Source organism: Pelodiscus sinensis, chromosome 2, assembly GCF_049634645.1.
Source record: "Pelodiscus sinensis isolate JC-2024 chromosome 2, ASM4963464v1, whole genome shotgun sequence".
Classification (NCBI taxonomy): domain Eukaryota; kingdom Metazoa; phylum Chordata; order Testudines; family Trionychidae; genus Pelodiscus; species Pelodiscus sinensis.
In genome coordinates this window covers 112599054-112613242 of record NC_134712.1, presented here as the reverse complement: position 1 = coordinate 112613242, position 14189 = coordinate 112599054, and the positions used below count along the sequence as shown (strand labels likewise).

The 14189-nt window shown below is 45.5% G+C and overlaps 1 long non-coding RNA gene across 5 annotated transcripts in view; it reads right to left on the bottom strand.

Moving 5' to 3' along the window:
• Positions 1 to 14189, bottom strand: part of LOC112543992 (uncharacterized) — a 59273-nt gene that overhangs the window by 15919 nt on the left and 29165 nt on the right. The window contains exons 4-7 of one of the 5 annotated variants that reach the window (XR_012901659.1): positions 13097 to 13539; positions 9829 to 9943; positions 2648 to 2936; positions 2412 to 2551 (exon numbers count right to left, since the gene is read on the bottom strand). The exons of 1 other annotated variant lie outside the window; for it this stretch is intronic. This is a non-coding gene — a long non-coding RNA (uncharacterized LOC112543992). Of the gene's footprint in view, positions 1 to 2411; positions 2552 to 2647; positions 2937 to 9828; positions 9944 to 13096; positions 13540 to 14189 lie in introns of those variants that run through there. 3 more of the 5 variants (XR_012901657.1, XR_012901660.1, XR_012901661.1) reach the window with 3 other exon arrangements.

The following is a 14189-nucleotide window of genomic DNA, read 5'->3' as shown; positions in this document are numbered from 1 at the left end:
CACAGGACTCCTTGCCACTTTTGCAGATTCAGACTAACACGGCTACCTCTCTGATATTTAAAATAGAAGATTCCCACCCCTCCTAAACCTGATCTGTTTGTAGGTGAGACCAAATCAATTTCCAAGTCTACCATGGTTTGTCCATCCCTCCTACATATTATATAGAATTTAGACCTAGTAAAATGAAATAGAATCTCCACTGTAACTCCCAAGAGGCAAAATCTTTCATTAACTGTTTAAATGCAGCCATTTCTGGAGTGGAACATGGTGCACATTTTTATTCAGAACAGCCAGCCACATAATAGTTTAGGACAAATGATGATTAGATTAATATATCCATTCAAGAATCTAAATGTTCAGAACAGAAATACTACAACTGAAATATAGCCTGGAGTATCTACCAAACAAAACTCACCTAGACATTATATTTACCACTTTGTTTTTATGTTGTTTCCCCTCTTAGTTTTGCTTGTAGTTTGTTAGGCTATGTCTACACTGCAGGCTTTTTGCACAAGAAGCTTTTTGTGGAAGAGATCTTCTGCAAAAACTTGCACAAAAGCACGTCCACACCTCAAAAGGGAAATTGCAAAAGTGATGTGCTTTTGCGCAAGAGAGCATCCACGCTGCATGGACACTCTTGTGCAAGAAAGTTCTGATTGCCATTCACAGAATGGCCATCAAAGCACCTGTGCTTTTTCTGATTGGCTCTTTTTGCGCAAAAACCCCTGCGGAGCATCCACACACACTTTTTTGCATAAGAGCTATAGTTCAAACAGGAGTTATTCCTTCTGGGGAGAGGAATAACTCTACTGCCAAAAGCCCTCTGTTCTGCTGTTTTACTGTAAATTTTCTTGAGGTGTGGACGCTCTGTGAGTTTTTGTGCAAAAATCCTGTAGTGTAGACATAGCCTTAGTCTTTATATGGCTTCAGGGCAGGGATTGTCTCTATCTAATGCCTAGCACATTTTGCGTGTTCTTGCAATTGATGATAATGAGCAATAATCGTTTTATTTTTTATAGCATGTGCTTTGTAGCCAAAACACATTAATAGCTACACAACAGAATATTAACTAAATGCAATAAAATAAAAACACCATAAAATACCACCTACTTAATAAACACTTATTAGCCTGGTCCTCAGCTGGTGTAATTAGTGTAGATCCACTGATGTCTCCAGCTGAGGTTTGGACTTAATAGTAGTAGAAGCAAATGAGGGCTCCTTATTGAGTTTAAAAAGGGAAAGATGCTGAAAAAGATGGTCATAAATATAGGACTGAGTGTCATTGTATGAACACCTTTGCAATAAAAAGTCTTACGAAGGCATCAAATGAGATGGATTTTAGGAGGGGACATCAGGGGGGAAACCTAAAGGCATCAAATGAGTTAGATTTTATGGGAAGCAAATTCCATGTATCAAGACTCGCTACAGCAGTGACATGATTAACTGGAAATCATTTAATCATCAATGGGTGGAAATGCTAACTAGCAGGCAGTATGTAAGCACAAGGCTTCTAGAGCAGGTCTCAAAGGTCAGGCAGGGCAACCACCTAAAAGTCTTCTAAGCCTCAGACTGCTAGTTTTAAGCCAATGGCTGCAATCTGTCCCTATCAGGAATGGAGGGGTGGACATGAGATCATCAATGAGCAGTTCTGCTGCAGCATTCTAATGAGCTGTAAGAAACTGACCAACCCTATTCAGCACTTCAAGGGGATTCCACTTACTAGCCATCCCGGTATTAACTACTTTTGCTTAATAAGAACACTTTTCTGGGAACCAATCATACCCCACTGGCTTTACTATTAAAGGGACTGGACACTGGCAACGTACCTGTTGCTTTACTGACACATTTTTTTGGAAAGAAAACCTCCAACTGCAGTCGGATTTTCAGGGCTGCAGCCAGTGAAGGAAGCAGTAGGGCTACATAGTATTACCAGGGCAGGACACAGCCTGGTGTATCAGCCAGGATCCATACATCCTCCTGTTTCCTTAATTGACTGCAGCCCTACAAGCCTGCTTATTGGTAATTTCTGGATAATGGCACCTTTTTCTAGGAATAGAGATTGCTAATAAGTGGAATCCAGTGTGCACTAATTAAGACTCACGGGCACTAGGGTGTGCGCTGCTGCCCCAAAGTCATTGTGAGGCAGCTCGAAATACACCCCCACGCTGTGGAAAACATCACTCTCTTTCCCCCTAGCAGATAGCCTTTCATGGGAAAAGGACAGTCCACTGTGACATCACGGAACAACACCCCAGCATCACCAAGAATGGTGACTATCGAAATGAGCACTGACTTGAAACATCGATAAATCAAGCGGTTACAAAACTACTGATAATGTTATTTCCCCTCTGTCCTGACAGCGCTATTGTAGTGAGAAAAACTGGATTTGCCACTGAAACTTTGGTGTCTTGTGTGTACTTCACAGATTGTCCTCCCGGGCATGGTGTCCTGACTCAGAAGCTGGACAGGATTATGGAATGTGCAGTTCTTTCAACTCCTCCTCTGACTTCTCTGTGTTTACGTGGGAAGCGGGGCTCGGAGGTGGCTGAGACTGGAGAAAGAGAGATAAAGCAGGTTTGTTTATGGGTGAGTCGAAGGAAGCTTCACTGGAGTGTTTTCTTTGTAAGCTGACAGAAGTATTACTCACTGGGATTGCAGCTGCTCCCACTGATTGCTGGAAGGGTCCAGAGTTTCTCAAGACATTGCTAAACTACAATCTCCAACGATGAATTCTGTGTAGCACTCAGTGGCAGGTATAATTACAGTATTATTAATTGGCTTGCAGGCGGCAGAAGGACTCTTCATTATTTGAGGTTGGACGCAGCATTACCACAACGGTAACAATCATTGTAGTTGTTTTTTGGAATTAAGTGAAACACATTTGCATTAGCAACTCCATAACCAGAGCTTTCGTGGGCAAGTGTGGATAGCACCTTCTGCAACCAACAAAATCATAATGTTAGCATCCTATTCTAGGAGAATATTGAGCTGCCATCAGCATAGAACAGTGGGAGAATTATGGGCCAGGCTTTCACAGTTAGTTGGATGCAATTGTTCACACATATGCACATATCAAGATTATGTACACAAATAGCCCCTTTTGCTCATGTAAATCAAGTATTTGTGCTGAGCTGGAGAAAGGAAGACTGGTTTTGTGATTACAGCAGTGGGCTGGAATTCAGGAGGTATAGTGTCAAGTCCTGGCTCTACCACAGACTATGTGATCTTGGGAAAGATATTTTTTCTCCCTTGGCTCATTATCTGTAAAAATGAAGATTGTGATGCTTCCTTTCCTTCACTCAACATCTCTCTTCTTTATTTAGCTTGTAAAGCCTTTAAAAAAGGAAGTGTGGCGCTTTACTATTACACGTGCATCACAGTGTAATAGTAAAGCAGTGGGGCAACAGAGCTGGCATGGGAAAAGAGAGCGTTGTTGGTCTTGTTCACACATTGAGTCAGAGCACAATACAATTTCTTTTAGGGAAGTTGGTGTGTAATAGTCATGTAACTGGGTCAAATTTTGCCGGTTAGACAACTATTCGATAGTCCCCGGGGGTGGGACTGGCAGCCAGTGTGCTCCTAGCCCCACTTCCAGGGAGCTCCTGCCATCCTGCACTGCTGCATCTGATATAGAGGCAGCAGTGTGGGTTGGTAGGCGGGAGCCTGTCCATAAAGGGAGCTGATTTAAAAACTAGCTTCCCGTGCAGACCAGCTCCTGCCTGCCACCCCACACTGCTGCCTCTGATTCAGGGGCAGCAGCATGGGGCGGCAGCAGTCCCTGTCTGCAGGGAGCCTGAGCTCCCCACAGAGGCTGCACTGGCATCCCACAGAGCAGCCTCTGTCCACAGCAAGCATGGGCCCGACACAGACAGAGCGGTTTTGCACCAGCCCATTTTGCCCCCCCATGCTGCTATCTCTGATAGAGGCAGCATTGTGGGAGGGGGCAGGCAGCTCCCCCCTCGTGCTGACTCCTGCATGCTCCCCTTGCTGCCTCTGTGGGAGGCAGCAAGGGAGGGGCAAGGTGGTTCCGCAGAGCCGACACGAGGAGAGCCAGCTTAAAAGCCGATTTCCCATGTGCAGCGGCTCCCACCTGTCCCCATCATTCTTCGCACTGCTGCCTCACTATTAGAGGCAGCAGCACAGGGGTGAGAGGAGGCAGGCAGCTAAGCTGGATCTGGTGCTCCACAGACACCAGCTCCCAACCCCTCCCTTGCTGCCCCGTATCAGAGACAGCAAAGGGGGAAATGCATATAGTCAATAAGATTAACCAATAAGCCTAGGTTTATTGGTTAATTGTGTATTCAACTACACATTGACATCCCTAATTCTTATTACCTCATTCATGATCTCTAGTCAGAGGGGCACCAACTCTCCCAAATACACAGATATACACAGGCACCCAAAGCTGCACTCAAACACATGCTTTGATTAAGGATGGGAAATAATATCATCCAACTCAGTGAAAGGAATTGCCTTTAAGAGCTGGAGATCAATGGGGCGTTGGATTAGCAGAAAAAAGATGAGTGGGACGCTACAGGAGATGGCACAAAAAGTACTGCCACAAGTGGCTGCATGGGGCAAGTGAAGAAGGGAACAAATCCATCACTATTTGGGGATGGACAAACACAAATATGAGAGAAGTGGCAGTGATGAAGATATGAGGACAGCTGATGACATGGGGTGGGATTGGGGGGTCTTGAGGAGCACAGTGAGCACAAATAAGATGGACAGCTGGAAATATATTCCTAGACTGGATGGCAGGGGATATCCCAGGTCACTCACGGCAAATCTTTCCTTTGCTTCCTCTGCCCTCAACGGCATCATCTGCTTAAACTGAGAATTGTCTGTGTAGAAGGTTCCAGGACACAATGATCCCTTTGTTTGTAAAGAGCATTGGCTATCCATATCCCCCCTGATGCAGGCACACATTGTTATTTACTAAGAAATCAGTTGTCACCAGGTAAGTAACTTGTGACTCCCTTGATTTGTTGAATCTTCTCTGGACACTGTGAGCATGCTTACCTCTGGGTGAATCTGTGATGCATAACTGAAAGCAGGAAGGCTTTCCTTTGCTCACCATTGGGTCCAGTACACACCACAAGAGGATGATTGCCTGTGGCAACTCTGTTCAGTCCAGTATATGCTTATAAAACAATTATGGGTGTGGAAAAACTAAATAAAGAAGAGTTATTTACTCCTCATAACACAAGAACTAGGGGTCACCAAATGCAATGAATAGGCAGCAGGTTTAAAACAAAAAAAGGAAGTACTTAAAAAGGCACAGTCAACCTGTGGAACTCCTTGCCACAGGATATTGAGAAGTCCAAGATTATAACAGTGCTCAAAAAGAGCTAGGGAACATTAATGGAGGATAGGTCCATCAATGACTATTAGCCAGGATAGGCAAGAATGGTGTCCATACCCTCTGTTTGTCAAAAGCTGGGAATGGGTGACATGGGGTTGGGGGGATCACTTGATGGTTACCTGTTCTGTTCCTTCCCTCTGGGGCACCTGGCATTGACCACTATCAGAAGACAGGACGCTGGGCTAGATGGACCTTTGGTCAGACCCAGTACAGGCAGTCCCCCGGTTACGTACAAGATAGGGACTGTAGGTTTGTTCTTCAGTTGAATTTGTATGTAAGTCGGAACTGGTACATATTGTAGGGGAAACTCTAGCCAAACATTTCTCTAGACCTCAGTTTTATTCTCCCACACCTCACTTCCCTCAGTCCTTTATTCTCAAGCTGAGGTGTCTGCTGAGAAAAGCCGCTCCGTGTCTCCCTGGTCTGCTGGGATGGAGGGGGCGCTAGCTTCCCGTCTCCCTGGTCTGCTGGGGGGAAGCAGCTAGTGCGGGGTTGCCTCACCCCGTTTGTAAGTAGGGATCCGATGTAAGTCGGATCCATGTAACCCGGGGACTGCCTGTATAGCCATTCTTATGTTCATATGTTCTTTCCTTTTCTTTCTGTTCTGGCCTTGTGCCTTCTGGTGTGGTAGTGCACCACCTCCCTGGCACACCTCTTCTATCTGAATGCATGCAGGAGGTGGTGGGGACTCACTGTCTCTTAATCATTATTACAGGTAGTCCATTATGATCTACTTACTTCAGTATAGCAGTCAGTCTTACAGGAGATAGAGTTTCCATTTGTCTGAGTTTCTCTGAGTGAAATCATTCCCTTAAAAGTCAGAATGCACCGTGAACCCACAAAAGCCTGGTTTTTGGCTTCTAAAGCACAGTACAATGGAGTCTTGCTATCAGCACCACCTCTGGTGGCTGACTGTTTGCATTATTTGGTACATAGATCACATTAGTGTATGTGCAGTTAAATGAGACTCTGATTTGGTGGCTGATGTGGTTGGGTCCAGTGATGAAAATTCATCCAGGAACCAACCCCTGCAATCAGCCCCGGTGCCAACTCTGCCCACATATCTACACAAGCGTTTTCATCACTGGACCCAACCACAACAGCCTGGACCCAACCGAATCAGAGGCTCATTTAACTGCACATACACTAATGTTATCTATGCCATCAAATGCCAGCAATGCTCCACTGCAATGTATATTGGCCAAATTGGCCAGTCTCTATGAGAAAGAATTAATGGACACATATCAGCTGAAAAGGCAACACACAAAAACCTGTTGGAGAACACTTTAATCTTCCTGGACACTCATGAATGGATCTCCAAGTCGCTGTTTTGTTTCAGACCAATTCCACAAGCCAAATACACAGAGAAGGACTGGAGCTTCATTCACTAGTTTAATTCTTAAGCTAATAGTTTGAATTGGGATATTGGATGGCTCGCACATTATCAACCAACCAAACAATTAAGGTGCTAATTGTTCTTGATGTCTGTGTAGAATCTGGTGTTGGCCATCTTCCTTTCCAAGTGCAAACTAATGGTTCTTATCAGTCTCTTGTATCTATTTAGCCTTTAAGATGCTACTAGACTAATTTTTGTTTTTTAAGTTTTTCCTGTTACAGACTCACTTGGCTATCCCTCTGAAGTTTATCTACTCACTGTCTTTTTTTCTTTCTCCCCTTACATTTTTTTCCTCCTCTCCCCCTTTCTCCTTCCCTTATTTATTCTTGGATCTGGACTTCCAACACTCTGGTCATCTGAAGAAGTGGGTTGTGCACACAAAAGCTCACGATACCATCTACATGTTTCGTTAATCTTTAAAGTGCTGCTAAACTAATTGTTTAAGTTTGTCCTGTTACATACTAACTCGGTTACCCCTCTGGAACAGTTTCCAGAGGCAGTGACTACATGGGAGGAGATCATAGGTGTTCACTCATGGAGATCACTCTTCCACAGTAGAGTGGTGGGGCTGCTACTCTGTCATGGGATGAGAAAGAGGGAATGTAATTCCTGTAGTTTGGCATGGAGGCAGTTTTACTCCTAGCTGAGGGAAGCTCTGTTTTCTCCTAGCAACTTGCATCCTGGATTATTTTCAGTCTTCATCATGGTCTTTTATATACTCACAGCTTATAAAATATTACCTCATGTTTTCTATTTGGCTAACTACTAATTACCTTACATGTATCACTTCTAGAACAAAAGTAGGCAGCCATGCACAGTGCATGCTGCTACCTGCACTAGCAAGTATAGGATTTTCTTTTTATTTAGGGCAGGGCTAAGGAAGGGTGGAAGCTGCCTGCCTTCTACGCCCAGCACTAACTGGTGAGAAAGTAAACTGTGTTGGGGCTGGAAGCTGTGCAAAAGACTAGAAGGGAACTTGTTGCTCATCCCCCCAGGATAAAGGCGTGTCCCTTTAAAGGCTCTGCTCCACTGTAACTTTAAAAAGAACACAAGGGAGCTGGCTTGCCCGGAAGGTATTTCACTTACACATTGGTATGGCTTATCGTGAATTATCAGAGCTCTTAGGACAGCTACGTTTAATCTTGAGAGTGTTGACTGCTGACTGCGCACTTGGCAATCCGGAAAGGGCTTCAGGCCCAAACTTCACAGTGAAATAGCTTGGGAAGAGCTCAGTTTCAATGTGATAGCCTCAGCGCAAACAGACTTGCAGTTGCAGCAACCTGTTTTTAGTGTACTGTGTGGTTCACTAGAGCCACCCAGGCACGGGATCCAGACAAGGATTCAGGCTTCTCTGGATTGCTGGGCTGGCGACCTTTTGTTGTTATTGTTGTTCTATTTCAGGTAGTTTCAAAGTAGCAAATAAAAAGTGTGTGTGTGGGGGGGACAATTGTTCTTTTTTCTTCTTGAAACAGAAATTATATTTAATTCTGTAGTGAACTGTGTTCTGAAGCCCATGGTTCAGGACACTGGTCTAGAAGAACAGATAGTCTATCTAAGGCAGGATGGCACTTCCTACGTTCCCCTGAATGCTAGATCTAATCACCATGCCCCTCTTTCTCCTCTTTGCATTTTAGCCTTTTCTCTTCTGTATTCTTCGCTGGGCCAGTAACAACTGTTTCTCACAAGTGCTGGATTGCGCCAAAGTAGCATCACTTCCAAAACGTATAAACAAGAAAGATGCATTGAGCCCAGAGTACAGAAATACATACATATACGACAAGCTTTGAATGAAAGCAATAACAAATGCACAGCACCTATGAATACTGATTCAAGGCAAAAGGGAGCAATCCACCATGGTGTATTTCCCCTTGATTTCACTGGAGTCACACAAGGAATGAATTTGGCCCAGAAGTTAAACACTCTTTTTCTGATCAGCTCTGGGAGGTATAGAGTCTCTGGGTATGTCTACACTACCCCGCTAGTTCGAACTAGCGGGGTAATGTAGGCATACCGCACTTGCAAATGAAGCCCGGGATTTGAATTTCCCGGGCTTCATTTGCATAAGCGGGGAGCCGCCATTTTTAAAACCCCGCTGGTTCGAACCCCGTGTAGCGCGGCTACACAGGGCTCGAACTAGGTAGTTCGGACTAGGATTCCTATTCCGAACTACCGGTACACCTCGTTCCACTTCATAGTCCGAACTACCTAGTTCGTGCCCCATGTAGCCGCGCTGCACGGGGTTCGAACCAGCGGGGATTTAAAAATGGCGGCTCCCCGCTTATGCAAATGAAGCCCGGGAAATTCAAATCCCGGGCTTCATTTGCAAGTGTGGTATGCCTACATTACCCCGCTAGTTCGAACTAGGAGGGTAGTGTAGACATACCCTCTGATAACTACAAGCCAGAGTTCTGTACAGAGGGTCGTGCACATGTGCCTCACCCCAGGCAGAGCTTCGGGAGGCATATGACTCAGAGGTGCAGTACCTCTTGGAATTCCCAGCCATAAAGGAAAAATCTGCCTGCTTATGTACTCATCGTGTGTGAGAGGGGGGACACAGTATGTGCTCTCTTGTCTGACCAACCAGCTCTGCTGCGTGCTGTGTGCAGGGAGCCTAGGGCCTAACCCTCCCCTCCCAGAGCTGGCCCAAGCTACGGGCTGACTGGGCTACCGCCCGGGGCGCCCCATTGTAGGGGGCACTGTGCGGGGCTACCGGGCCAGACGGGGGTGGCACCAGGTATATTCCATGCACCTGGGGCGGTGCCACGCATGCACTGGGCACCCAGAGGCGGGGCCACACATGGGCCGCGTGCCCGGGAAGGGGCCACACATGCGCCAGGCGTCCGAGGGTGGAGCCACGCAGGCGCCCCGCACCTGGGGGCAAGGCTACACATGCGCCACTCTCCCAGGATGCACGAATGGCTCGGACCAGCCCTGTCACCTCCTTTTGGTTGGCTAACGTCACTTCAGGAGGTTGGGCATGTATTGCAGTTGTGGCCATTCCCTGTGAAAGAAGGGAATTTTCTCCCTTGTGCATCTGTGTAGGAGATGGTCACAATCTGGTCCTTACTGTTTAGCTGCTCTTGTCCACACAATCTTCAGCTGTCATCAGTTCCTGAACCAACTGGCCTTTAGTATAAGTGTTCGCCAATTGTTTGGAGTCACTCAGTTCACTAGTCTTCTCCCTTCATCGGAGACACAACAGATGATGAAATTTCAGACTGTCTGGATGAAGTCTAACTGTCCAGCTGACTCCCGACAATACCTGGAGGATAAACCTTTCGAGGCACCAGGAAATTGGGCTGGCACTTGGCTGCTTGAGAAAGATGTAATCCAACATTAATTCAGAAAAATGTTTATCTGTGCAATCCTCACACCAGAGCTCCGAAGTGAACAAATCCTCCCCTCCCAGATACACCTGAGAATTACTGTGCTCAGTCAATGAAGTGTCCACACCTCATTTAGAAGCTGAACAGTGACAGTTTCTGCCTACCATTGCACAACTGCCAAACAATATGGACTGGACTGTGTCTTTAATGCTCTGCTCTGCAACTGGGGATGCAGAGGCTCCGTACTGCAGTAGAAACACCAGCAGGATTTCTGGCTACCTCCCTGGCCACACTTGCATCTCATCCCTCCTCCTTGGCAAGCACTTCTGGAGGATCTAGTTTTATGCAAGCAGCCTTCTTCCTTTCCCCTTCTAATCCTGGCCAGCTGCAACGTACATGCAAACGACATTGGGAGGGGAGGGGAAGAAATCTCCTTGCACATGGTCATGCAGAGACAACCATTATATTGCCCTCAGTATAAAGCAGCCCATGTCAGACACCTGAAACCCCCTTGCTCACATTTCCTGCAGGTCCTGTGTTCATTACCTGCAGCGAGATGAAAAGACATGGTTTGCAAGTAATACATTTTTGAGAATTATATTTAAAAGCTAGCACCATGGGTGCACGTTAAGAGACCGCAGCAACACACATTAATGAATTTTCTGCTTAAATGCATTAATTTATATGAATGTAATCTTAAGTTAGTTCCTTGTGTAATTCCTGATGTTGCTAGATGTCAACATAGTTTTACTTGATTTAGGAAGTGTGATAAGTTTTGCTCCATTGCTATGATTTTTCCTTTAAAACCGAGTAATAATTAATAGTTTTTTTCATGTTACATTGTGATTTTATTTAGTGTTTTCTGAGACTAGATGCAAATTCTTGGTGCTAGTTACCCAGAATTGCTAAACAGTCCTGGACTGTATCTACCTAGGCTGGGAGACGTGTAGGTTAGGCTATTGATTTAATCCAAAATGAGACCATGGATATGACTTTTGCTCCTGACACAGTTATTTAATCACACCTGTAACTGTGCAATGAAATCTCTTTGTGAGGATCTAGCCCTTAGTTTCCCAGTTCCTCTTGGATAGCTTCTGTTTTTCTCACTGTCCAGGTACTGAATGTTAATTGTGGCAAAGACTACCTCCTCTCCATCATAAGCACTGTAACCACTTTAGCCATATTCTGATTCAACAGGTAATATCAGTCATAGGGTTTAACAATAGCAGAGGCTGCCTATTGTGCTAAATTGTGTTATGATTGGTGACTCTAAAGGTGCATTTACACTGCACCTGAAGCTCACAATAATCTATGCAATTTGAGCTATGCAAATTGCATAGCTTATTTCGAGTCAGTTTTGAAATTTGAAATTTGGCGTTATCTACACAGCACTTAGTTTGAAATAAATCGCTATTCTGAAACATCCCTTACTTCTTGTGGAATGAGGTTTACAGAGACGTTGGAATAGTGAGCCTGTTATATTTTGAAATAATGGGTGCACTCAAAAGACACGAAATAGCTATTTCGGGATACCTGTTTTATCCCAAAATAGTGCTGCAGTATAGACGTAACCTAACTAATGTCTCCAAGAAACTGAGGCCCCAAAACTCATTTTTAACTTGTGGTTTATAATTATTAGAGTTTGAGACTTGACCCTCTTAGAAGTGCAACACAGTCCATTAACAAAGGGGGCCACCTAGGGCTTGTCTTCCATATGGGCTGGATCGATAAGGTAGTAATCAATCCAGCAGGGATCAACTCAGTGCTCTAGCATGGACATGATAAATCAACATCTGATTGCTCTCTTGTTGACTCCAATATTCCACCAGAATGAGAAGAGTAAGGGGAGTTGGCCCAGTGTGGTGTGGACTCCATGGTAAGTAGATCTAAGTGATGGCAATTTGAGTTTGCATTATAACCCAGCTCTGGGGAGGAGGGCTAGGAGTGAGAGGGATTACCTTCTGGTTCTTAGAAAGTGAGAGTGAAGGAGAGGACTCCGGACTCAAGGAGAGAGAATGATTGTGAGTTGTAGAACCACTGGTCTGCTCAGTGGGTGTGAGGCAGTAATGCCTGTAGAGACTAAACAATTGGAACCCCCCCACAGAAGAGGAATGTTTTTTAAAATGATATGGAGTAGGTGGAGTTTGAGTAGCCTGGAAAAAGGGGAATAGAAACAGGTGTTGTACAGCCATGCTTGCCCATGAAGAGGTGCTCATGAAGTAGGTAACCTGCTTAACTGTGCTACTGTAATACAAATAATAATGGGCCTGATGGAACAACTTTACCAAATAAATACTCATATTTGAAAGGCAGAAATGTAAATTATGTAGCTACTGACGTATGAATTCTATTGCAGATTTCCTTCTCAGAGTGATAACTCATGGCTCAGCCTCACACTGCATCCTACCTACTCGTGAGTTTAAATTCTAACCCTAATTAATACAGGTTCAAGATGCTCTCTCAGTAAGTGTTACTTTCATGTAAAGTGACGGGTGTTGCACTAATCTCTCAGAGACAGTGTCTGGTCCTTTCTATTCAGAAACAAAAGAGTAACTATCTGGGTTACTTTCTCCTCTGATCTTTTTGATCTTTCTGATCTTTTGTATATCTTTCTCCTCTGATCTTTTATAAAACAGAAACCCATTTTAAACTTTAGGGCTATGTCTACACTTGCGGCTTCTTGCGCGAGTAATATGCAAATGAGGCTAAGCGTGGAATATCTCCAAGCCTCATTTGCATACCTAATGAGCCACTTTTTTTTTAGAAGAGGCTCTTGCGCAAGAAGGAGCATCTATACTGCCCCTTCTTGCACAAGAAAAACCCTCTTGCACAATGCCGTTACACCTATTTCTTTTCAGGAAGAAGGGCATTGTGCATCTTACTCATGCAAGAAGCCGCGAGTGTAGACATAGCCTATGTGTTCAGTGCCTAGTACCATGGAGTTTTGGCCCATGACTGGGGTTCCTAGACATTACTGCAACACTACTAGTGAAAATAAATGGAAACTACCTGGATTTACAGCTGCAGGGGGAAATAATTCTTTTCTTCTCAGCCTCCTCATATCTAATCTCAGCCTTGCTCCGGTTTATCCAGATTGCTTCTACTCAAATCATCTTCCTTTTCTGCTCTTTGATCATATTCATTCGCTTCAGCTTATGAATCCCTTCACTGGATTTCCCTCGCCTTCCACATTGAGCTCTTCCAAATATTCCGTCCTCGCCTCCAGCACCCTACGTGACTCCTCTGTGCCTACATTTTCTTCTTTCATTTCTTCCTCGGACTCCTTGGCCCTTCCGAAGATTGCCTGTTATTAGCCTCCTTTCTGTTCTTCATGGACTTCCATGATGCAGTGGAGGAAGCAGTCAAGCAAGTGGAGGTGGGGGGGGGGGGGACTTTCTATAGCTGTTCACATGAAAACATGGATTACCCAGCCTGAAAGAAAGGAGAAAAAGCTGCATACTTTGTTAAAAGGAAGAAGGCTTGAAGTTGATGGCTGTTCAGAAACTGAGTGAGGGTTAGCATCTAAGCAGGGTGCAGTCTATGAAACATACATAGCCTCTAGGCAGAGCCATCCCTAGAGTGGTGTAGGTCTTGGGCATCCCTCCAACCCAGACCCCACCTCCTTCTGCCCCCACTGCACCCCTTCCTCAAAATCCCCTCCCCCAAGCTATGCGACCCAAGGGATTACCCTGGGGCCTGGCGTGGGATGGCAGCAGCAGGTGTTGGGCCACTGCACTCACTGTGGCGGCAGAAGCTGTGGAAAGCAGAGCGACTCACAACCTGCTCCACTCTGTCGCCATCTCCCAGCCTACTGTGCTCCACTCCCTTGAGCCCATGTCATTTAGGGGAGTGGAGCAGGCTGGGGTTGGGGTACTCAGCTTCCTGCCACAGTGAAGAGGAGCAACCTGGCTGGAAGATGGTGGGGCAGAGCGGGATGCTGTGTTGCTTCACTTCCCACAGCTACAGTGAGTGTGCATGTTTCGGGGGGAGGGGTGATCCCTCAGGGGCCCTGCTGACTAATATCTATATAGGGGAATGTTCCTGTCCAGTTGAGGGGCCCGTGGTGGCCGCTCTAAAGATTCTATGGATGGGCTGGCTCTGC